The following is a 26322-nucleotide window of genomic DNA, read 5'->3' as shown; positions in this document are numbered from 1 at the left end:
TACTTGGCCTTTTCATTAAATATTTCAGATTTGATCTGATTAGGCAGTCGGTGTATTAAGCACATTGTCTGATTTCTACAATTTTTCCACTGTGAAAAAAAAAGCCATTCAAGAGCATAAGCTGAAACTTCCAGATAAGTGTTCTTTCTAAGATCCAGTAACTGAAGAGCATGTTAGGAAGTGGTGGGCAGCTGCCCATGCAACCAGTTGCAGTAACAACAGAATTTTTGCTCCAGCTCTTGCTGTTTAAGAGGAACCTATCCCTGCTCCAATTCTTCTGATCAGAGAAACAGGTTCGAGTCTTACCATGTGGTCAGAACAAGAGGTCTTGTCTACTGTCCTGCAGTGTTCCATAGGTTTTATCCTATGGTGATAAAACCCAGGGCTGCCTGGCAGGGACCCCGGGCAGCATCAATAATATGATTTGTATACCTCATTCCTTTTCTACTTTCCTAGCCCTCCTTTTTGCTTTCCTTACACCTGTTTCTCCATCCTTGACTCCTCCAAAATAAACAATCCACCCCTAATTAATTATTCCCATTGGTCCAATTTTGCTACGTCCATACCCAGATTTGGGTTACTTAGATACAGTTACTTAGATAAGCTGTTGTATTACTGATATGGTTAATAGGAGTCATTGGCTTTATATAATTTAATCCCTAAAAGGTGCTTGTAGTCCCTTCCAATAATGTCCTGTACCTCCCGCTGAACCACCAGTGGAATCCAGCCCCCCTCAGAGCGTGATCTGGACTTTTGACAGTATCTCACACTATTATTTGTAGTTTCTAGTGATTCAGGTTTTTTTAATGTTATGTCTTCTGGTTTTCCCACTACTGCTCAGTTAGCTGAATCTCACACCAAAGCCTAGTCAGCAGTATGCCATTTGCTTGCTACTGTAGCAGAGCATAGCTGTTAGAAAATATATCCAAATATTAAAAGAATATTTTAGCTGAATTTGTGTTCTATCATTATTATTTAAAATTTCTTTGGGGTGAATTTTATGGGCTGCAGAACTTACGTGATTCAAATGCATTATATCGATGTAAATTGCAAGCAGAGTTATTGTGAAAATTAGTTTGGATAAGGAATCAAAGCATTAACTTTGGAAAAAAAGTAGTTGTTTAGAGAATTTTCTTATTGCTTTTCAAAGAGATTCATTAAGGTCTTGAGAACACTGGTAAGAAATTTTTGGATGAAAAATACACCTTTTCTAAATTTCGGATATCCAAGGGAGAATTACCGCATGGTTAACTGGTAAAGAAGAGCAAAGAGTGGATAGTGCAAAAACTGATTAACTTCTCAAGTATACGCTGACTTTTCACAAGAGAACTGATCAATTTCAAATTCATATTTTATAAAAATAAATAGTAGTTTAATAATAATAGTTTTGGGGAAAAAATAATAATAATCTATGATGAAAAAAAATTGCCAACCTTTTAACAGTCTCTTTATTATTGTTTAAATTCCTGAACAGGTCCCAGCTTTCTTCTTGATCTAGTAATAGATCGCAGTGTTGCTGGAAATTGGACTAGGCAAGACATTTTTAATAGGATTTGTCTTTGGAAAAAGTACTTCAGTTTATTAGGATGTATATTGCATGTAACAGCTGAGATGTGAGTAAGGCCCTTGACATAATGAGAACTGGCCTTGCCAATTATTGTTATTTTTAATTATGTTATCTGATATGTGAGTTACACTTGCTTTCACTGTTTTTATATAATATTCTTTTTTTTGTTTTGTTTTTCCAGTATGCAACAATCCCTGTGCTATTCAATACACAATGAACATCTGAGCTGTAAGTATATGATCTTTCAGTTTTACTAACAATAACTCGCACACCACAGAGAGTTAAAGACATTCTTAAGATAAAAGCTGCATTTCGTAATACATATGCAAGATTTTCACAGGTGTTATATCTTCATACTTAAAGTTTGGATTTAACTAACGTTGCCATATTCTTGAACTATGAACTTTGAACAATCTGTCCTATTATGTCCTGTTTTCTGTAATACGTGCAAGCATTTTCTGTGAAGAAAAAGATATTATTGGTTATTAGTTTGGTGTGTTGCCTCTATATAACTGAGGGCAATTTTTAGACAGCTTTGTTTCAAAGGAGGTTTACAAGAATGCTTTCTTGGATTGTAATAGTATCTTCACATTTATCTTACATCTGTATCTGCTTATATTTCTCCTAAATTGTATTGTAACTGTTGTAAAATATGCTAGGCCCTCTAACCGTAGAGTTTACGGGATGAAAGCAAGGGTGGAGTTAAGTGGTATGCTATATAATACTGAACAGACTGTACAAAGCAAGAACAAGAGAGAGAGCATTGGAGTAGATAGCTGGAGACAAACATCATTTAATGTTTATTCAGAAAAGGTAACACATCTGAGAATCATCCCTATATAATCCCCAAACAATTAACTAGGGTTTAATTCCTCCCACATGCAGTTAAAATACAGACAAATAACATCTGGCTTCTGAGCAAAAGTAGTTGAATAGTGCACTGAGGACTTTTTATTGCCAGGTCAGAGTGATGCTATTACAGGGTTTTTGAAGGAAAGGTGGGCAGGTAGGTACATGGAAAATGGAAGTACTTACATAGGCAGGGGAAGCAAGGGAAAATGGAAATTGAGGGATGAAGAAATACATAGACTTAAGAATGCTTTACAAAAAACTTGTTGTATATGGCTTGTGGAGGTAATAAGCTGCCTCTGAACGTGTGCATCTACAAGAGAGTATTCTCTTTAGAAGAAAAGAGGCAGTAAAGAGTCAGACAGCTAGTTCAATATCTTGAGGCTAGGGCTTACAATGAAAACATTAGAAGAAAACGAAGAAGACAGCTATTTATAGCTTTTTTTATTCAACAGGGGGAAAAAAAACAACAAAACTCATAAAGCCTGCTAATTAGTCAACCAATAATGTATCAGCAGCTGTCTTAAAAAGAAGCCAGGCAGCTTTTCCCAGAATCTTGTCCTTCGATAAAATAAACACATTCCTAAAAGCTGTGACTGAGTTCCAACATCATGATAGCTTGTGACTATTTCCTCTGTGCTTATACCTTATGTTTATAATGAACCTTATTACAGCCAATAATCATGGTATTGCTAAATACATTATGTTATAGTCAGTATTTAGGAAATGCATAAGGAATCTCTAAGAAGCTGTTGGATATCAGTTCTTTATAAATATTCTTCATTGCACATGCTCACATTCTATCTGAGATAAAATAGTTTACATGAAATACTTCACTGCAGTTATTTCTATGAACTCAAAGACTGCAAAACAGAGTAATGCCTCACCTTTATTAACATATGTATATTTCCTTTTTTAATTTTTTTTATAGACAACATTAATGTCTTGAGTTTGTTACTTTGGAATACTGTTATATATGAGATAGTTTTTCACATTTAGATAAAATCAGAGAATCATCACATTTGAAGCTTTCTGGAATGAAACAATATTACAACTCAGAACAGTATTTCTTGACCCATTTAAGAGTGTTATTTCAAAACTGTGCACTACAGGGCAACTCTATTTTCATATAAAGACTTTCTAAGTTTAACAAGCTGCACATTTCTGTGACATTGTTTTTATTCTAACAATTACCTCGTAATGCTTTAGTCTTGCTCCAGTTGAAGTTAATCTGTTTTACTGTTGATTTCAACAGAAGCAAAAGTCTGGAACTTCTCCAAATGCCTGTCTAAGCTTTGCCATTTTGAAACATATTTGAATAATAAGCTAAAATGTGAATAGCTTTATCTATCACAAAGTTAATAACGTGGACAATATGTGAAACCGTGAGATATCTGCCTTTCTCTCAAATACCAACAAAATCCTCAGCCTTTTGGGAACAATATGTGACTTAGCAGAGGGAAACAGTAAAACTGCCTTATGGGTCCTCTCTAAATCTAAATAGCCATATATCTGTTACCTTTGTACTCTGAGGAAAACATGAGAAAAATAACTGTGAGTTGGTCTGCATCCCCTTTCACTTGAACAATTACTAATTTATGACTTCGCATTAAAGATTTGTTGAAGGGGATAGGTAAGGCAATAGAAACTCTTCCTGTACTATTTAATGATTTTGTTGTTGTTTATTCTAAAGAAGAAAAGAGTGCATGCAAAATTAAATTGGTTTTCGGAAACAATAACAATATTTCACTTTTTTAGATTTAGAAGTCTTCGTTTCTCTCAGTTATCAGAGCAGCAGTCATCCTAGCATAAAAATAATTACTGTGGTTCATCTTGGACAACTTCAGACAAACTTCAGAAATAATCAATTTTGAAGTTCAGTCAGTAGAAAAATCAAGCCCCCTACAACAAGACAGAGTGGAAAGCATTCGTTCTTTTAAATTAGTCATTGATTATTTCTGAATAGAGCTGAAGTATATAGCTCAAGTAACTTTCCCATTGCTATATCACTTTCAGCAGCAAGCCTTTAATAGAAGGGGAAAGGCCTGATATTAAATCATAGGACTTCTCCAAATCTATTTCTTTAGCTAATATATATACTGTGACAGTTTGGGAGTTCAGTTATATTAAGGTTGTGAAGTTCCTTACCATTTTGTTCCTCATAATTCTTGTCTCCTTCTATGACAGGAATTAATTTTCTTGTGTCTGTATTGTAATTCTCTGGAGAGAGAACAACAATACGCTGACGAGGAAGAATCAGACCACGTGTGCTGTGAGCAATCCTGGGTTTTCCTCCCAGCAGCTGTTGTGGGGCCTCCTGCCAGCCTGCCACGAGAGGGAGCTTTTGCTTGTTAAATAATTTTGCTCTCTCCTGTATGGGCCCTTACTTAACAAGTTATTCCACAAAAGAGAATAATAAGAAGAACAAAATACATTAATTTCTCATCTGAAATTGTGTTTTAGTAATTAAATAAATATCAGGAGGTTGAATTATTTCCACAATAACTTGAAAACTGCTTCTTAGTGACATAAAATACTTGATTTACAATCAATTAAATTGGGAATCATTTTAGTAGTAGCAGTAAGGTCGGTAGGACTTCTGGGAATTCAATGGGGTGAAGCTTTGACCATAATATGCTCCATACAGCCTGGTCAGACAGTACAATTCTTCTAATTTGGAGCTATTAAAAAGAAAAAAAAGACAACAAGAAGAAATAATGCCACACTCTAAGAAAGGAAAATAATACAATTTGAAACATATAGATAGTAGCTGAAAGGGTGGAGAGAGGAAAAAAAAAAGAGCTTTGTAAGTGGCAGACAAATTGAGATCAAAGGTTGAGTGATTTGCTATGCATCTTGCAGTAAAAGGAAGTTTAGGTAAGTGCTGTGTCATAGAGATCTCCCACCAAAGCTATTTTCCTGTACCATTAAATGCCAACCATCTTTAAAGAGAAGTTCATAAAAACAGCTGGAACTGGTAACACCCTACATTGTCATTTACTAGAGACCACAGCACAGTGTATGAAAGGATTTATTCACTTCCTGATCCATCACCAAGGAAACAGGAAGAAAAGCTCATTCCTTTGAGAGGTGGAGAGACTATCTCCTAGGGCACAAGAAAGAACCTGACAAAGAGGCCTGTATTACATAATCCTCCTTACTTAAGTCATTTTTTTTTTAATATGGAATAGTTGATCAGGAAACATTTCAGAATTGAACAGCCAAAATAGATTTTGCTGTTTTTGTGCTGATATTATTGGTAAGAGTTAATGAAGACAACCATTCTTGTTTACAGTTCCATACATTCTGAAAAAATATGTTAAAGCCTTCGATTTAATTCAGAAAATAAGTTGAATTGAGGAACTAAATGGAAGATGAAGGAAGGTTTGCATTAAGATTATCAAGCATGTTATCTGAGAGATCAGATATGGGAATAATCCTATTTCTGTCTACTAGCTGAGGGGGAAAACTCAGTTATTTAAAATACAGAACTGACCGAGAAAAGCTCTTTCTGTAGCATTCTCTACTGTAGGAATGTAGTCTGTCATTCAATGACAATAAAGAACTCTGCTATCAAACCCCTGAAATGCAGAGGGAGGTAGAAATATAAACAGAAGAGGACGATGATCTAAAATTTGCATTATTGTGTGCTTAAAAGACAACAACAACAACAACAAAAGAATGCAACAGTTTCAGTAATATTTTGAATACAACATGGAAACCATGTTGCTTGTTTCTGGCCACTAAGGTTTGTAGATTCTTACTGTGACATCCTGAGTGAGTTATGCTCCCTTCACTAAACAATGTGACCTTTGGATCCTAGTATTACATAAGTGATTTGTTATGAAAATTCTTACTTGCAGGTTAGCTGGTTACCACCACCTCAGTAGCTGTTATTCCAAGCAAGTTCAGTACTGTTGACAGACCTTTTAAAACACATCCTTTTAAAAGAGACAAATTTACTTTCATCTTCAATAAGCTGTGTGAAAATGTAGCTAAGACTTATGGGCAGATCTGCTTTTCACTTCGAAATTCTTGGTGACGTGTCTTTGTCAGGTGTTAGATTCTGTACAGGCAAAGCACAGAATGAGTGTAGTAGATATTTGCAGACTGGCTCCTTAACTATATTCACAGAACAGTGAGGAAGATCTTGTTTAGCCTGCCTGTGGGAACACAGGGTATGCATTGCTAAGCGTTTGTCATGTCATTAAGCTTTATAAGTTTGTCTTATTATTCAGGGAAAAATAACTGAAAGCTCGAGGCTTTTATTTTACTCCGTTCCACTAGTTAAAACCAGAAACAATCACAATTAATCAAACAAGCTGATTTTGCTCAGTCAATAGAATTACAGTGCATGGATTTGGCACACTGACAATTAACTGAGCAGCTGGCCTACATTGAGTATATTGATAATCTCGGAAATAAGGTACCCTGGTGGAGGTAAGGTCTCATAACGATAAATATGCTGCTTCCAGATGGTGAAGTGAGTAATGAGCCCAGATGCCCTCCAGCATTGCTTCAGCTCGCAAACATTCTACCCTCAGCACTGCCTTTTCCTGTCAAGCGTAGAAACCTCTGGACAATAACAGCTGAGTGCTCCCGACAGGAAGCATCTCAGCTAATGATGTATGACAAAGGGGTATAGACTAGCACTGCCATAACACGTAGGAGAAGGAGAGTTCATTGCCAGTTCTGAGCTGATAGAGAGGGCAAAGAGCCTAGCTACAGCACAGCATCAAGATGAGCTAAATCAAATAATAGTTTCCTCTTCCTACTGGCAAAAGTGGTGTCAGAAGAAGGATGACATGACTAGAAGAGATCAATAGAGGAAGGAGTCATCCATTAGAAAATGATTTAATAATCCTTTGGAAAGAAAATGTGCTACGTTAGTCCTGAGAGACAAGGTATAAAACAGAAGTGATTACATAAATGTGAAAATGTATTTGTAAATATTTGCAAAGTCTTGCAAAGTTGCAGGGCATATCATACTTTTTTTTCCTTTTCTTTTTCCCCCCTCTGCTAGCTAACCAGTAATGTCTTACTTTTTTTTTTTTAGCTAGCTCTATACGAAATACTCATCTGAACTGAATACTGAGTAACTAGTCAGGCTTTTGCTTACAAATTAGATGACGAGAGCCTGCGTCCCTGGAGCGGATGCACTAATGGATTAGCCAAGCGTTCCAGGCAGAGGATGGTAATGAAGATTGTAGACTATTATGCAACTAAAAAAACTTAAGGATTTCTAATGGGTGTCAATCCTGCCCATGGCAGGGGGTTGGAACTAGATAATTTTAAGGTCCCTTCCACCCTAAACCATTCTATAATTGTTTGATTTCTAAATTTGGAGTAAACAGCTATCCCATAAAGTTGTGATGTTCTAAAGAGATACAAAATTACAGCAAACTGATTTCTATTTTCTGAAATACAATTGTAAACCTAGCGTCTGCTGCTATCCTGAAAAGTAAAGTGACCTGTGCCCTGAGATTCCCACCAATTCTGCCCCTTTCTGAAACTTATTTTTTGGAGCAGTAGTGAAGTGATTTTAAAACAGTTACTGAAGTAGTTTAAGGTCTCCTATGCAGTCAGCTTCACATCATTCTCTCAGCCCAATATTACCATGCATAGTAATAGCAGGATTTATTATGTATATATATTTTGTGTTACTATATTCCAATTTTCTTTCCAATAAAAATAAATTTAATAATTTGTATGTTATAACCTATGCACTGCTGGCAAACTTATACTAGCAGTGCTCAGATTAAAATAGCACTAGTGGTAATAATAGGGAAGACTGAGCTTTTGTATGTTGCTTCAGTAGCTGTGAGAAGGATTCAGCAGCTAAGTGATAGATCCACTCTTGATTTCAAAGACTGACAGTCTCATTTATCTATCTGCTAATGAAACAAAATTCTAGTTTAGGATTTTGTATATTGTATATACATATTTGAAAGCAAAAAATGACACAGATCTTACTGACATTTGTTAGTGAAATCTTAAAATATTGTAATGGATTAGGCAATTAGTTATTTTTCCTGTTGTGCATTAAAAGCATGAGACAAAGAAGCCACCTTCACACTCTTTAAAGAGTGTCCATATCTGGAAAGTTACAAGTTTGTAACTTGAACCCAAAACCAAAAAGGGAATTGCCTTCTTTTATGTTGTGTAGCTGAAGAAATCAAAAGGTAGGTGGAGGGAAGTTCTGCATCATGGGAAGTGGTGCGGAGCAGCAGGACCAGGTACATGGCCATGCAAGGGGCAGTCCTGGCCACTAACTCACCCTTCTGCTATTTGTCCTCTTTTGCTGTGCTTCTAGTACTCAATTTTTGCCTGCACTGGTTAAAATAAATAAATAAATAAATACTGAGTTGGTTTGCTGTATATCTACTTTGATAGTCAAAAGCCAGTGCATGAATCTGTTAGATAGTATGTGCAAATGATCAAATTCAACATCCATCACTATAAAAAATAGAAGAATTCTAAATGCGTGGCATATTTTATAGTATATAATTCTATTTCAAACAAATGTATGCATTAATGTACATCAGCTTACTTTAGAGTGCAACAAAGTGATTTTAAAAACAAACAAGATGACCCTTTGAAATGGGGGAAATAACAGGAGCATCACAAGATTTTCAGCACATGTGAATTCGTAAGTTAAAAAAAAGGAAGCTATAGAGCTACTTGTGTTGCATGTTTAGATCAGTAAACAAACCAAATATGTTTCACACGTCCCAAAAATCAGCAACAGATCATCTTAAACTCTTATCTACAGATACTGGTTGTGTCAAAAATGATACTCATTAGTTAGCTGATTCCTCAACTTCACGTCTTGTTAATCTAATCAGTGGGTAAATGGCAGAAGCCTTCGGGGCATTTCTTACATGCAGGTACCCTAGAGGTTTGGGGTTCTCGATGGGTGGGGGAAGTAAGATTGTTCAAGAATATTTTTCCTTTTTCCCCTCTCTTCCCCCTCCCTTAAAATAAATACAAGCATATGACCTAGGAGACATTTTTGAGTCCCATATTTATGTAAAAACAAATCTCGAATTTCATATAAAAATACGTATAGTTGTGTATTTGCCTTGTACATAGCATTCAAACTCCTGGATTCAACTAATAGCTGTCCTATTCACTTTCAGTTTACAAGTATCTGAGGTAGTGAAGACTATAGAGACTATGATGGTATTTACTTTTTCCCTGAGTGTCATATTTTCCTCTCAAAAAACTATGCAATAACCTTTCTTCCAGTGTTTGCTTTATATGTTAAGGCAAAGTTGATCCCTGAGTGAAAAGTTGACACAAGAGTTACGTGCCTCTTAAATTCTGTGTAAACTCCACCTGGTGCATGGGATTTCTGCCGGTATTTTGCAAAGAGTTGAACTTCACCCTTAAGACCTGGCTGAGGTGTTGTTAGCTTGAAATCAGTAGATTGCTTCTGAGGAGAGATACTTCTGAGTTAGAGATGAATCAAGCTTGAAATTTTGTTACTGCTTGAAATTTTAAACAGCTGTTGTAAACAGTAATACTTACTTTCTCACTGTTACAGTAATTTGTTCTCCACATCTGTTGCTTCCCATTTTCTTTTTTTTTCCCTTTTACATCCCAATATCCCATTTGATGTGATGCCTAAAAAAGGAGTATAATGAAACTCCTGTAGAATGTGTGTCCTTAAAAGCTGAGTTCAAATACATAAGAAGTGGGAATGTAATTAAAACTTGAAAACTCTTGAAACTGAAAATTTTATAATACTTTACAAGGCACTTAAGTTGTTAAATTTTTAACTTGTACTCTTAACTGTTGTCAGTCAAATGTGCCTGATGTACTTAGCTGTTAGTACTAATAAGTTCCATAGCCAAACCATCATATGTTCTTGTGGAAGTAGGTGAATTCTCAACTGTACAAGGAGCTCCTTGGTTCCCATTTGTGTTTCTGTAGTGAAGAAACACGATAAAATTTACCTCTGTTGCCCCTGCTTTTCTTTACTGGTTTAGATGTTTTTGGCTTCATTTTTGTTTTATTTCTTGTCCATGAGAATTATTTCTATCCACAACTGTACTAGTGTTAATTCCAGATAATACGTCTGTAATAAAGTAGTGGTTTAATTCACTTAAAATCCAAGGTGCACAAAAACATCAATCTGTTGTGCTGTTTCTATTTGCTGCTGAAAAAAAATGACTTATCCTTTTAAAAGCTAGTATAATATGTTACAGAGGAGAAATCATAGCTTGCATGCTCTACGTTGGATCCTCAAGAAGCATACAAGAATAGTAATTTGCTCTTGCTGCATTCAAGAATCAACATAAACACTGGGCTTGGGGAGGGTGAAGGAGAATATTTCCCTTATGTTTTGTCTTCCCTGTAAGCCTCAGGAAAGAGTGAGGTGACAAAAGTGAACTGTAACTAAAACAGAATGCAGAGCACTGAGATCTGGGGAAGAACACAGAATGCATGTGGTAGTTTTATAGGCCAGAAATTCAATGAGGACCATTCTTCCACAAGTTTAGACCTGTGTCTGTTGGCTCTTTTAGATGCTTTGTGCATCACTGTGAACATAAATGCCTTTAATTTCATAAAAGGTGAAATACCAGTGATGATTACTGCTTTGATAAATTTGGACAAATGCATACGTATGAGTATTTACAAAAAGCTATTTGAGATAAGTACCCAAATTCATGTTTTTGGTGATACTTCTACAATGTTTATTCAAGGCTGTACTATCTGATCTAATGTTGTCTAAAATACAGTCTTGCAGTCGTTTTTCCTCAACATCATTTCAGAGTAACTGCATTACTTCCTTTCTGACCTTTGTCTATTGCTTGGCTCCTCAATAACATCCTGGAAGGCAAGGTAGCTGATATTTCTCTACTTCTGACTTAAAAGTATTCCTTTGATGTCTGAGGACAGCTTCTTTCTGTGAAGTCTCACAGTGGCACGTGGACACCAATGCAGTACTTGCACAGCTTTATACCCTGAAGATTCTTCTCTCCTCTGCCTGTTGGCCTGACTTGCATTGCTCAGCTACTGGTCTCTGTTTAATTGCCCACTTAGAGTTTCAGGTCAGGAATAAAATACAGATTCAGCTCTGACCTGAATTATCTGAGTGGAATTATATGAGAAATGCGTATAGCACCCATCAGCAATTTGCCTGCTATGACAATGTTACTGCATTCATTATATTGCTAAACGTCTCTTGCTGATCTGATCACTGAAACACCAAAGTAAAAAATTATGAGAAAGGAGAAATCATTCTCTCTATTTTCAATAATAATAAAAATACACAAGAATTAGTAGTTCTCATCTGTGTCATTTTAAGGCTGTATGACAGCACAGGACAAGAGTTAGTTTTCTAAAAACTAAGAGAGGTGAATAAGGAATATTTTCCTGATATAAATAAAATATATTCATGCCTTATAAACCTCTGCTGTACTGATACATTTCTCTAGATACTAAGGGTAATCCTTATTTGTATAAATATTGGTGATGTTTTGAGTTCAACCTTGAAGTGATGGCACCATGGGAATAGCAAAATCTGATTGTGTAGCGATCCTTTCATTTTAGAAGAGATTAAACGACAACAAAAGACTTATACTGAAGTCTACTTGGAGGGTTGTGTCCTCCAAGTCTGAGATATCAAGAGATAGACATTACATATGCCTTCTAATACCTTTATTTTCTGTCTGTTTCAAATCTGAATATGCATCCTAGATAAGGAGAGCAGCTTGACCAGAAATCCATGAAGCATTATTTTCTGTAGTTCCCTTGATTGCTGCACTGGGCTGCTAGGTCAGCTGGGAAGGATGAGCCAGGCCAGCCTGTGAGCTCACTGTCTGCTGTGAGCCAGCCCTGGATTTTCACTGCATACTTTTGAGTAGGTTTTTCCTGCCTAGTTGCAGATAATGACTGCTCCTAACTTTCTGCCCCTACCTGAACCTTAATAGCTGACACATTCGCCCTGAGCCTGTCTGCTTCAAAGCATATTTGTCCAGCTTCCTATAAATCCTAGAACCTCTTTCACTTGAATGAGGCAGGTAGGGAAGGGGCATTAGTACTTCTTATAAACTGCTTACTGTCATATGCTTTGTCAGTTCAGTTTCCTTTTTCTCATCTCAGCATTGTTTGTAGCTTATCTGTAAATAATGCCGAAACAAGAAAAAAAGAAAACAGACAAAGGAAAAGTGAAGAAAACAAGCTCTATTTCTATATAGAATACTATATATAAATAGGTTGCTTTGAAAGTAATGCCTCCTATTTATTTCTGTAGAAACTACAACAGATACAAAGAGACCTATAATGCTATTTGATAGAGCAAATTCTCAGCTGCAAAACATAGCTATTCAACATAGCCACTACCATTAGTATGCATCTTTGCCAGTGATGAACAAGAGCATGCATGCTCTTAACAATTTGCACCAACAGAGGTAACACACTAGCCACCACCTGATTGTGCTTGCGTCCACTGTTTGGTCTTCATAATGATCTGCAAGTGTCAATGATCATCAGTGGCTGCAATTTTTCCTGTATGGAGGAATTCAGTGACCCCCTTTTGCCTCATACTTGCTTCCATATCGGACACCATTCTGTCAGACTGCCCCTCTGCTGCCATCTGTCACACAGCAACAACATGTCATGGAATATTGGTGCGAAGGTTAAGCCTCTACTGCCACAACACCGCCATCCACCTCTGCTATTGTGGGCCAGCATAGTAAAATAAAATAGGAAGCATTACCTTCTGAGCAACCCCAGGACTTCGGCGTTGTTAGAGTTTGATACTTTTTTCTGCACAGCTAATACCCAGGATAGATACATTATACATTGCCAGAATAGAAGGCAACATTCTCATCTCTAAAGCCTACATTTGAAGATGGAATAAAGGAGCGTGAGACTGCTTTGTATGATCTGGGTTATACAGAAGTAGAATTTTCAAACTAATAGGGTTGGGATATTTGTAGTCTTAACTATAATATTGGTAAAATGTTGCTCACAGTACCACATAGTAGTCCATGGCTTGTGGTTCTGTAATCCAGTATTATTTAGACTATAGTTTATTTTAGTTACTTACGGAAAACACTAAATTGTATCCAATATCCAATTCTTCAGGGGGAAAAAAACGTGCAGGGGGTTGAAGGGGAGGCAGATGGTGCCCAACTTTAATCTCACTGAGCTATTTATGTAGTTTCTATAAAGGGATAATCTATAGAGTTGAGAATTTCTACTGTAGTCCTCTTCCCCCACAAGAGGAAAACACATGCACAGGCTTTTGAGCTTTCTCTCCTGTTGTGGTTCTGGATAAGCAACAACAAATCTTGGAGCCTTTCATCTTTTCTTGTTAAATCTGCTTTCATAGCCACAGGTATAAATGAAATCTTTGTTTCCATTTTCTCTAATTTTCTGCTTAGTTTCCATCAAAGCATTCTTGGAGGCTTTAAATAATCCATTACTGTGATGCTTTTTTTCTTGAAGAGTTGTGGGTTTTGTTTCATCAGGGAATGGATATGTTTTGTTCAATACTGTAACCTATAAATTGCCACCTTGCTGGAACTATTACCTTCTACCTAAAAAAATGACTGCTTGCTTTGTATGCTGTCTTTTCCTGCCTCATAATGGAACAGCTCCCAGACAGTGGTGTTCTCAAACAGCCTTGTATTCTGGGCTTGTTCTAGTCAGACTGCCCTGCATCTGAGCACACAGCTGGGAACAGAGTGAGCAGTCCTGTGCTGAGTGCTGTTGTAAAGGGGCACCTATGGGGAGGCAATTACACCTGGCTATCCAGTGAAAGCTTTTAAGGTGCTGTTTTATAGCAAGATATTTTGGTTGGAAGTTAATGTTAGTGTAGATATTGTCTACACCTATAACCAGTGGGATATATGGGGGGAGAGAAGGGAGGAAGAAGGCTAGAATAGCAAAGATACCACTTAAAGTTCTGTAATGAGTTTCATATGTAGTAATTGTTCGGTACACTTAGTGGCCATCTAAATTTCCCCAGTGCTCACATATTCTACTTACTCTGACCTGGAAAAAAGATAAACCTGAGCTGGAAAAAAAACAAGCAGAATTCATTAAGGCCAGCTAAGCGAGGTACCTCCATTTAATACCAACATAGTAATTAACCCCTGCTGTCATTCTCTGTAACCATTCTAATGATTATAGAGTTGTGTGGATTTAAATTGAGCTCACCGTTTTTACAAAGTTTTTTTTTATTATGCTAAAAAAAAAAAAAAACACCTGAAATCATTGTTTTTTCTCCTGACTCATCTTTCTCTTTTTTTGTTCCTTTTAAAAATAGAGAAAAGGAAATTCACCTAGCTTTAGTAGCTTTACCTGTTGAAGTTTTGTCTCATTAATGTCATTCTCCTTTGTGTCAAAAGTTTAACCTATCTTATGAATACTTTGTTTTCTTGGTGAAATTGAGAGGAACTATACCCCAAACCAGACTACATGAGCGTACTCTCAGCCAGGAAATAGCAGTATCAGGAGTAATTTGTTTACAAATGTTAACTCCAGGAAAGCATAACCTGAATAATGAACACCACCTGTTATGAGGCTATAATGCAATGGAGAGCATAGCAATGATAACAGGGTAGCAAAGTCCTAGGCTACAGCAAGCGAAGATACACCCAAACAAAGCAGCCATAGACACAGAAACAAAGGGGGGCAAAAATCTGCTTACCTCTAGGAACACTTCAAGTACACAGGAATCTTCAGAGAGATCCCCCTGGCCTGCACTGCCAACCCTTAAATGAGGCCTGGGAAGGGGTGCATCCTGGCTCCACCCCTTCCAGTCACTCAGGTACATTGCGTGCACCTGAGCTCTCCTGGGTTGGCCATAGCACTCCACCACTGGTTCAAGCTGTGACTTAGCATTTCTGCTGCGCCTGTTAATCTGCTGCCAGCAAGCCACCAACAGCATAATCCCTATAGCACAAACAATTCCAGTGATAATAGTAATAGGCAACTTGAAAATAGCTTTTTCTAATGTACTCTTTGTGTTTTCAACTGTTGATAGTTTTTTTTTCTTTCTCTTTTTTTGTACTGTGTTTATGAAATACACTCCAATTTCTTATATTTCAGGACTGGGTAGGAGACAGAGTAGAAAGAAAGCATGAAAACATAATATCTACATAGTCAGGACCCTGCTAAAGATCTGTCTTAACGTTGTTGCAAAATAAATAAATACATAAATAAAAATTACTATTTAGCTTCTTGCCATTTCAGTTGTTGACTATGTGCAGTTTAAAATTTTATTTTAAAGAGATCTTTTGTTATTTTTTTTCTGCTGATGTGTGCTTGTTTTTTTTTTCCTTTTCTTTAAATTGTGAATTTTACTTTTGTTAGGCACTTGCTATGAGCATCAAGCCTTGTATCGCTAGAGAGAAGTTGTGGACAGATTTTTCTTTTTTCTTATACCATAAAACAGTTTTTCGCACAATTACAACATGACAGAGTAGTGGTTATGGTTTTCCAAGAGACTGCAATAAACAGTCATATACATCAGCTGGAAAATATATTTTTAGTAAATAGACAGTTTTCATGTTGATGCGTTGTTTTTGTCTTTCCTTCCCCACAGTCTAGGTAAAGCAGTTATTTGTATATGGGATTTTTTTTTTCCTACGCTCTTTTGTTGTTTTCCTTTCCTGTGCTGGAAAAGAAGTTTTAGCAAATCACCGCAATCCTGTTTCAGAGGAAAATGTAATGAAGAAAAATGCAGTTTCTTTTCAACTTTATGCGTGCTATCTTATTTCTGGAATGCAGTACAGCAAAGCTGAACAGACTAAAGAGAACTAGCTTTGTATTTGTATAACACTCTGAAGTAGCACTGAATTTTACAGGAAACAAGTATTGCCCACACCAGTGATAAAGTTCAGGGCAGACTATCAACATTTTAATACCCTATCCATAAAAATATATATGTATTTCTCCTTATGGTGAGAATCCTTTACCAGTTGGCAAATCTATAACTTGATGTTTGGCTTTGAGTAAATAGTTGTCTAAAACTTCAGTTGGACTCAGCAAAGGTTTTTTTCTAGTTTTAGTAATTGAGTAGTATTATATTTCTCATAGGTGAAGACTGCCGATTAAAAAACAAATTTGATCACTTGATCTCTTGTGTCTAAGCCAAGAAGAAATAGTGAGGAACTGCACATTTGGAAAGTCCATGAACCCTAAGAGAAAAGCACTTTGAAGTTGTTGAAATGGTTGAATTTGAAAGGCTCATATGTAAATGCACCCATATTTATGACTTTTACTGATTATTTTGAATCCACTGATGCAATGAGTGCTGGAATTAAATACGAGGCTAGTGAGACTTTTCAGTGTTGATGTTATGATTTGGTACTAGTAATTACTGGAACATCACATCTCTGCAAATATTTTTTTCAAGTCTGTTCTTTTCATATTTATTTGGACCTCAATGTGCTTTAGCTGGCATTAATGAAGTAACATAAGCCTTTCATTTGTGTGCTTATTAGGATGTAAAATAGAAGGTTCAGGTCTGAAGGCTGTAACAAGTCTAATGAAATAAGCGTTCTATAAGACTTCTACAGAAGTGAAGTAAGCAATTTTTTTCCTTGTCTCTCTTCCTACTCAGTCTTTTTAGTAGAATGAGAATTTCAGTTACAGTAAATAATTCTTCCATGACCAGAGATAGAAAAATAATTAATGTAATTGTAAAGTGAATGTTGCATGCCCTCTTTCTTGATTCATTTCTGCCTTGCCCCCTGAATTAAAAGCTTGAAATGTACGTTGATGTAGAAAATTCATGAGCTACTGTTTTGTGAATGAGTCTTAGGAAAGCATCTGTTCTGGGAAGGATGTGATTGAGAAATCAGTCTTTCTTCCTGAGTAAATCAGAACTAAAAGGAATATTTTTATGTTCTTGTCCCTCTGAGCTGTGTAGGCAGATTAAGAGTATTAAAAACAAACCACAACAAAACAAACAAAAAGCCACAAACAAGTGAAATGCCTTGTCAATGGATTTTTGGATAAGGTAATGTATGTAGTATTTCCAGGCCTTTCACATAACTAGTTTAGTCACTGAAACCATATTAAAACAAAAGCTGTGACAGTAATGTCCCTTGATTTATTTGTTTGAAGATCAATGTGGTGAGTTATTCAAGCTAGCACCTCTATTCAGTTGTTTGAACATCTTTAGTTCAATCCATACATTATTAGTAGTAAATGCTGACAGTAAGCTGCTAGTAAAATGGGAAATACTTATCTCCTGTGTGATTGTTTAGGTTGTTTGAAAAATAAATTCCTCTATCTTACGGTGTACCTGTAGATTCTTTAAGGGCTGCTTGGTAATTGTTAAGCAGAGTGACTCCCTGTTTGCTAGAGACATTTGTAGGTTATTCGTGGGATTGAAGTAATTGCTGCAGGAAATTATTATTCTTTCTGATGTTTATTTGAGGATAAATGTGTTTGGTTATTTTTTTTTCTATGTGAAGATACAAGAGAGCAGTAGCATCTTAGATTTCATGAAATGAAGTGAAGGACAAGGATAGAGAGTAGTTTCATGGTCAACAATTCTAATGACTGTCAGTACTGTAGGGAAAGAGCAGAGCTGCCAAGCATTGGCAGGGTGTTTGGTCTGAGGTTTGTTTTATTAGGTGAGTTAGCACTGACATGAAGCTCTAATGAGTATGTAACAATTATGTGCTGCATATAGACATCACTGGACACAGGGCCCAGTTTGACGGGGAAACACTACTAGCTATTTTTAAAGTGTTTTCTGTTATAGCAGGCTAAAGAATGCAGTATTCTTGGAAGAATCACGATTGTCTATGCTTGTGTGGATTTTTAGCTCTTAAAACAAAGAAGGTGGCATTTCACGTATTTTACACACCAACAGAATCATGAGTGATGTGAATATCTCTGCAATCTGCCATTACAGACAAAAACATTCAGTGGTGTCAGTAGAGGAAAATTAGATCCTTAGATGGCAGATAACATTTGCCAGTAATAAATGAAACAAATGTTGCTGTGAAAGACCGCAGCGTTTCAATAATGCCATAATTTTTTTAACTCTAGAGAAATAAGCCTGCTCCCATTCCTCAGCCTTCTAATGATGTTAGATGTGCGAGTGTAATGCTGTGGGTAAAATGTACACAGTTGGAATTTGTGATCATCTTTGTATAGTATCTGTTCAGATGCTTCTGCAACCTAACCTTTGTTATTTGTACTTTCCTACTTAGTTTTTTTTCCTTTCTGAAAGGGTTCACAACAGAGACTTTCTTAAAAGACAGTAAAAATGAGACTAGATTAGATGTGGCATTATGCTTATTTAACTTAGCTGCTGGGGACAGAGAACCTGGTTTAAATTAATTTGTGAAATGGACTTTCAAATCTCCAATTCTAATCATTAGCCATTAACATTCATACCACGTCTTCCTTTAAAAAAAATAAAAATCAATAAGCATATCTGACCTTAACATCAGGACTTTGCTCTTAATCAATAGAATCACTACCATAATGTATTGGTCTTCAAAATAGCATTCTAGACGTCTGGAGATCTCTGGAAATCTTTGAACTTGAGTGCAAATTAGCATCAAAAATTATTCTAGGATGTTCAATAAAGCGACTGTTTAGCCAATGTTTGTAGAGGATCCAAATCTAGTTCCTTAGGAGGTTGTGGGTATTGTTGATTGCCCAAGTGCTATATACTACTTAAATGTTACTGCCATAGCATTATACATAGATACATACACATCTACTGCTGTAGTTAATTTTCAGATATAATTGAGTCAAAGCTAGCATGAAAGAGGGAATTGATTCATCCTAATAATTAGGAAATAAATAAGAAAATGTCCAGTCTTTCTTCTATGTACCTTCTATTGTATGTTCCTACATAGCTAGGATAGTGAAAAATTTTGGAGGTACCTGTGCATGACAGTGAAAGGGTTTTGTGGGGAAAACAGCATTCCTTAAATCCTCAGAGGCAGTTGGCTTTGCTTTCTGTGATAGATTCAACTGTATTTGTCATCATTTCAGTATATGGGACAGCCTATGGTGTCCCTGGAGTTTAAGAACAGTATTTTTGATGTTATAGAATCTGTCCTTAGTAATCTGTTTTTGTAACCTTCTGGTTAGCACAATCTTAAGGAATTATGAATAAGAGCAAATACGATTTAAGTCATGGATTTATTGTATGCAAAAAGTTGTTAGATGGCTTTATTTCAAGTTGTCTTCAGACGGAAATCCAATGGTCTGTTTTAAGCAGTTTCTTTTCCATAGCAGCTTGCCTCAACTGGAGAAAATACAAAGGATATTCCTATCTATATCATATCTATTTCTGTCTTCACTGTGCCTATATCTTGTGCCACACTGCAGAGCACTGTAGCATGTGTGGCTGGCCTAGTTTACTTGCATAAAGGGTAAAAGAAAGAAGATGAAATCCTGCCTTCACACACTCCTTGCACTCCACTTGGGAAGCTGTTGATTTGAAGAAGCATCTCAGAAACAATCTTATAACGGCTCTGAGCTGAACTATTTTAGGAATACCTTCTGTTTGCTACATAAGGGAAGAGTGGTTTCTTTACTCATACCTCTGGCAGCATCTGTGTCTCTATTCTAGTTAGCTTTTGACCTGAGACAGTCTGAACTTATAGTTCACAGATGAATTAAAAAAAGTTTCTGTTTTCAGCTGTGCTAATACAGATTCCAAGGAATTCCATTTTTTCAGCTATGCTGGCATAAATAAGCTAACTCAATTTTAGAAATTCCTTCTTAAATAAAATTATTTTATTAAAACGGAAAGTGTGTTTTGTCACAAAGGTCCTGCAGGCCCATCCATTGCTTTTCACATCCCTTCAACATACCTTACGTAAAATATGGTAGTATTTTCTAAAGAACTTTCATGCTTCTAAAGAGCTCTTAATGCTTTAGCAACTGCAGTCAGTTATCAGCAGCTACTCAACCTTAAAGTCACAAGGGAGTGCAAACATTTGTACTTTGATAGTAATGATAATTGATTAGAAATTCATCTAAAAAAAACCACATTGTTTCTACATCCCATGTTTGTGGGTGCTTGTCACTTTGCCTACCACAAACACACATGGTGTTTGTAGTGAGCTCCTCCAAGGAAACAGAGCTGAAAAAAATCCAGTTTAAAAGTCAGACATCAGAAGGGTGAGGGGAGAGTGGAAGAGGGAATAGAGGAAAAATAGCTATAAAAATAGCTACGTTACCAGTATGATTTATTTTTCCTGCTTGAAAAGTTTAGATAACCAACAAGCTAGACATACAGAGGATTGACTTCTAACTCTGGGAACCATATAAGACTTACGTAAAATTCTGCTTCCAAAGCCATGGTAACTCTTGGTAAGGCCCTTAGTGCCTTATCTGATGTTGTAGGTGTCAGGGTAGGCCCTTGATTTCTGTTTCCTCATCCACTAAATCTCATGGGTTTTATATCAGGCTCAAAAACTTCAGCTCCTGTCAGAGGGAATCAAAACCATGTGTTTTCATTTCCCCTTGGAGATACGATGTTAGACATTTCTTTAAGGCTGGCCCAAGGTCCACAGGCAATACTGCCACTTGTTTAAGACATTCTCCTATTGTTACCTGCAGTGCTTCCATGATTAAAGGAAAGAAGGTGGCCTCCCAGTGGAGCAGCCAGAAGACTAGCTTTTGCATTTCAAATATAAGGCAGATTGTTTCACCTGCTTCAGGAGAAATTTGATTTTCTGCCAGTTCCTTCCAACATTCTAAGCTGCAATTTGTAACTCAACTCAGTCACCTAATCTGCATTTTCTTGCAAATTTGTACAAATATTTTTTCTTTATACTGAAGATCTAAAGTGACTCTTCCGTATTTTTCTTTTTTTGGCAACATTAGTTTCCTTCTACATCTACCTTGAAGATAAGCCATGACCCCCAGTTTTGGTTTGCATTCAGTTATGCTTCCCCCCCGCCCCAGTTTGTGATCTGTTATTAAATGATGCAAAAACTTCCTAGAAATTTCTATCCTTTCTACTTCTCAATAATTTTCCTCTAAACCTTGAGAGCTTCTTGTTAATGCAAGTTCCCTGTTTGGTACTGTTGCTATAGAACAGTTTGTAGCAGTTATTTGTGTTCCTGGGTGGGAGGAGGGAGTACAGAAAAAGCAGTGTTTTTGTGCTTTTTCTCTCTTGTTGAGCATCAGTAGTTGCCAACTGCAGTAAAAGAGTGTTATAGGTCCCAATATGTTTTCATTAAATCATGATGTTACGCTTCTGACAACTTGTTACAATATAAATTCTCCCATGAACATACTTAAAGTGGCCATTGATACCTTTATAGACTGACATTAAAACAGGTATTTCATAAATTTAAACACACTATTATGATATTTAAATCTACCTGCATGTTATAGCTTTGTGGACAAAAAAAATGCACGTGCTTGCTTTAGAAACCATTTCATTTTCTGATGCTAATTAAAATTAAGACTACAGTGTGTGTAAAAAAAAAAATACTTCCATTCTGATTATCATTAAGGAATCTCATGCTAGGATTCTGCCAGCTCAAGTAAAGATGTGTTTTCCCCATGCTAATGTCTGTCCTTACTCCTACACTGATGTGGGAACTGCAGAGCAGTAAGGCTTCCCAGGTTCACGGCTTTAATTATTTGTTCTGGTCTTAAAGGCAAATAACTTAGTCTTGTATTTTCCTTGCAATCATTTAACGCTTGAGTGTATGCATTTAAATTTGTCAAAACAGATGTAAATGCAGAAACGCCTGTGAGAAAATGATAACCTTAGGAGTCACAGAGCTCTAAGAACTACTCAATATATGAGATTATTTTAAGTATATATTACTTTTTTATTAGTTTACTTTACACTCAAATTTCATAGAGATCTCTTTTACTCACTTTATATATTCCAGAATAAGGATGAAACTTAACAAGGGCAGAAGATGAAATGCTTGTTCAGATTTCTATGCTCCTGGTAAGTGCAAAGCAAATATTTTCATTCTGCTACTTTGTTTTTCTTTACTACAGAAAAAAAAATTTGGCTTCACCTCAGGCTTTCAATTGCTCTGTTGCGTTATTAAACATACAGTGGAAGAGCCAGTAATGAGCAGTATTGCTTATGTACCTTGTCTGTTTGTTCTTTACAAATAGAAGATTAATTACAACGTTTAAGAGACTGAGGATTTATTGACTTGTCTTTCTAAGAATCTCTTATTCTCATAATTGCTTTAAAGACTGTTTGCCTACTTTTTACATCCCCATTAATCACAGAGTAGTCCTTTTATATAGTATTTGACAGTAATTGAGAATACTATCCAGTAAATTCTCAGTACTGGCATCTGGTATTCTCCAAATTATTAGGAGTATTGAAGGTGTTCATTGAAGTGAGGGCAGCTAACATATTGCTGAAGTAGGATTGTATGCTTCATTACCTGGAGACTAATTAGAGTGCATTGGAAGGTGAGTTAAACATTCCTCAGAAGTTTTCAGTGGTCAGTATTTTATCTCTCACTTTGGATTTAAAGCAAAGAATTCAGGTGAATGTAATAGTTGTTAAAGACAAGGGTTACAAGCAAACTAAGTGCAATAACCAGGGCAAACACACACTTTCTCATATTAAAAAACAAAACAAACCTTTTTGATTCTGATATTTTCTCTTGAAGTACTGCACTGTGTGTACTAGAAAATTTATTTACTTTGTTCCAGTTCAGCTACGTTCATTTGATGTTACAGAAATAATTGTGTGAACTTTGATTTTCCCCTATAGTCTCTTACTCTCCAGTGAAAAGTAAGATCTGCTTTTAAGCCAGAAATTAGCATGATGCTTAAGCTTTGTAATGCTGTGGTTTAAAGATAAATCCACAAAGTAATTCTAACTTCTTAAATACATCTGGAAGGAAACAAGGGAGAAACAACTTTTACGCAGGTGACAACGTAATTGTGAGATGCAAGTATTAATACATACCTACACATAAGTTAATAAAATAATGAAATAAGATTTAAATCTTTAACAAACTCTTGAAAACCCCTTTTGAGGAGAGAGGATATATCTGCTCAGAGAAAACAGTAGTATGTTTATCCTTTAAATATACTTGTAGTATTGAGAGATAGTACTCTGAAAAGTTACGATTAGGATTACAAAATAACAAATAGCCTTGAGTTTTGAGGTTGTAGTAATTGGACAGAACAGTGCAATGGAAAAGGCATTACAGCAGAGCTGTGGTGACAGAGGAACTGGCACAACAGGAAGGTGCTACAAAGGAAAGGAAAAAGGTTACTCACCTGTATCAGAAGAGTCCAGGTTTCTAGGGGAAAGCTTGACCAGAAAGAGATCTCTAGAAAGAGATCTTTCCCTAGTGGTGGTCAGCCCTTAAATGAGGTCTAAGGGAGGTACAGCCAGGTTCCAGCCCTTCTGGTTGCACAGCTGAATTGCCTTCACCTGTGCTCCCAGGGCTGACCGAGTCCTTTCTTCAGGTGTTCAATCAGTGGTTCAGGCTGGGACTCAACAGTTACCATGCGGAGGTGTATAGGTCTTAAGTACTTTTTGGTTGATTGTAACATTATATTTTTTTCTTGAGTAGAATTTGATTATATATTTTATGGTTTTCTCTTGTATAAAAGCTGCTACCTTGAATTACTTGATGGTAATGGAAAGATGTGCCAAGGTATTAAGCTCTTCCTTTCTTTCTCCCTGGGCCTGGCTCTATAAGAAGACAGACTTATGGAAACTAAGCTGTTTTATCTGATGTATGGTGGATTATCTTTCGTAGCTAGATAAGAGGGAATAAGTTGACAAGTAATAAATGACTGTTGATGTATGAAACAGATGGAAAACAGATTTTTGTTAAGCTGATTCTGTAAAGTGGAGTGTAGCAAAGGAATCTGAATGTGAAAGTATGTTTGCTGTTTCACTGTGACACAGAAGCACGTATTAGAACACACCGACATGTGATTTATTTGTGTATTCATAGAAGAGATTTATCCTGTGTGGAGATGGTTATTGGAAACCCCAGGAACAGAAATCTTAAACATACTACTTTTTGTATTGCTGGATAGATGCTATAAATTCTTGTTTTCAAAGCATGAATCAACTCAAAGATTTTCAATTAGGATCAGGGAAAGGACTTTAAAATTAATGTTCAGCTGCAACAGACATGTCATATAATGTAATTTTTGTTTGATGTAGTTTAGGAATCGTGTTTTGACAAGCATTCTATAAAAATGAGAATATCTGTGAGAAATATTAAGGGTCATACCTAAACTTTGAAATAAGGACATGTAAAAGTATATTGATTTGATTTAATTTTACTGTGAACAGATACGTAGAAACTTGATCATATAGGAAGATTAATCAGCAGACAAGTTTCAGTATAGCCATATGAATTAAGTAGTTCAATTTCAGGTTGTGATTTTTCCTTGGCTTCTCAAATATAGGTGCTGAATATTATTTATTTATTTATTTATTTATTTATTTATTTAACTTATGCTTTCCATAGTACTTTAACCAAAAGATTGTAATTAAATAGTATGGGTATTTAAATTGTATTTTTTTTTTACATTAAAGAAGTCTATTTAAATAAAAAATTGATTTGAAAATAAGGAAATCCTTTTTTCCTCAAGTCACAGTGATTTGCTGCTTTTCCACAAAGTTCTTTGTGCCATGTAATAACCAAAACAAAGTATATCCTAATGTGTTAAATTCTGTTAAGTGATCATGTGACAAGGACTTCTTCTTGTAAGTAAGTCAATGACAGCTCTTTTCAGAAGTTCGTTATAGGAGTTCAGTAAGAATAGACAGTAATTCTCATCATATACCACCATAATTTATATGTACTATGGGGGTCATCATACAGGATGATTTCATGCATTTTAAGGACAAATTAATACTTCTGTGATTGGTGAAACACTTTGGTCTTTAACGGTGTTAATTCTGAGTTTCCTATACCGCTGTTGTCATATCTATAAAGGAAGGCATCTCCTTAAAGAGCTTCCTAGAATCATGGTTCTCCATCACCTATTTTCAAGTCACCTGTAGATTTACTTTTACACCTTTTATCAAAATAAATGCTTCACATTGGATAGTTTGATGTCTATGTTATTACAATGAAAGGTACAAATGAATTACAAACACCATAACACAAGTAGTGCTGTTGACTATTTCTGGGTCAGTCCCTATAGGTAGGGCATGCATCTTTCGTTATGTGCATTTGGTGCAATAGGGGATATGGATACAAATGAGTACAAAATCAGAGTGCTCCTAGAGATGTATGGGTTTAACATGGAGACAATTGAAACACTCTCATAGTGCTCAGATACTGCAAGCATGTGGAAGGGTGGTGTTTCTCACCAACTTAAAATAAAACAAAAGTTAAAAGAACACAACATCGACTCCAACTAGATTGAGTCTTCAAAACCTGTATGGGACTCTTTTGCTGAAGGTAGCAGCTTTCTGTACTGAGTAATACCAAGCAGTTCATCCACTTGTTTATTTTCTCTGTAGCGAAAGGAGTTTGACTCTACTGAAAATGAAATTGTGACTCTTAATAGTCACCACTCATTACTTAAAGCAGAGCAAAGTAGCTGAGCCTAACATTAGATGAAATATATAGATACATTATTGTTTGGATGTACTAATGACACAAAGTTTTCCTTTAAGATTTTCAGGTTCAGCGTTTAATTCCCCCTTACCTGAAAGTGAACAAGCAGCAATAGATATTTCTTTTTCCAGTCCTTTTTATTTGTAAAAGTCTATAGAAGCCATTGTTACTTTTGATTTCCCTCTCAGATCTATTCAAGTGTACACTTATTGCCATGGTATGGGTTCACTCTGTTATTACTGAAATACTGGAAACCTCCCTCCAGGAGTGTTCTCACTCTCCACTGGGAATCAGGAGCAGGTGTTAACTAGACAGCAGGACCTCAGCTTTATGCTATAAGCTACACACACACACAATAAATTAGGA

The 26322-nt window shown here is 36.1% G+C and overlaps 1 long non-coding RNA gene across 1 annotated transcript in view; it reads left to right on the top strand.

Moving 5' to 3' along the window:
- The window catches only part of LOC121106562, an 86733-nt gene that overhangs the window by 2689 nt on the left and 57722 nt on the right, over positions 1 to 26322 (top strand). Inside the window, exons 2-3 of the long non-coding RNA XR_006931252.1 lie at positions 1749 to 1795; positions 22273 to 22334. This is a non-coding gene — a long non-coding RNA (uncharacterized LOC121106562). The remainder of the gene's footprint in view (positions 1 to 1748; positions 1796 to 22272; positions 22335 to 26322) is intronic.

This window comes from Gallus gallus, chromosome 11 (genome assembly GCF_016699485.2).
Source record: "Gallus gallus isolate bGalGal1 chromosome 11, bGalGal1.mat.broiler.GRCg7b, whole genome shotgun sequence".
NCBI lineage: Eukaryota > Metazoa > Chordata > Aves > Galliformes > Phasianidae > Gallus > Gallus gallus.
The sequence above is the reverse complement of the archived record's forward strand: the minus strand, read 5'-3'. Positions and strand labels throughout refer to the sequence as shown.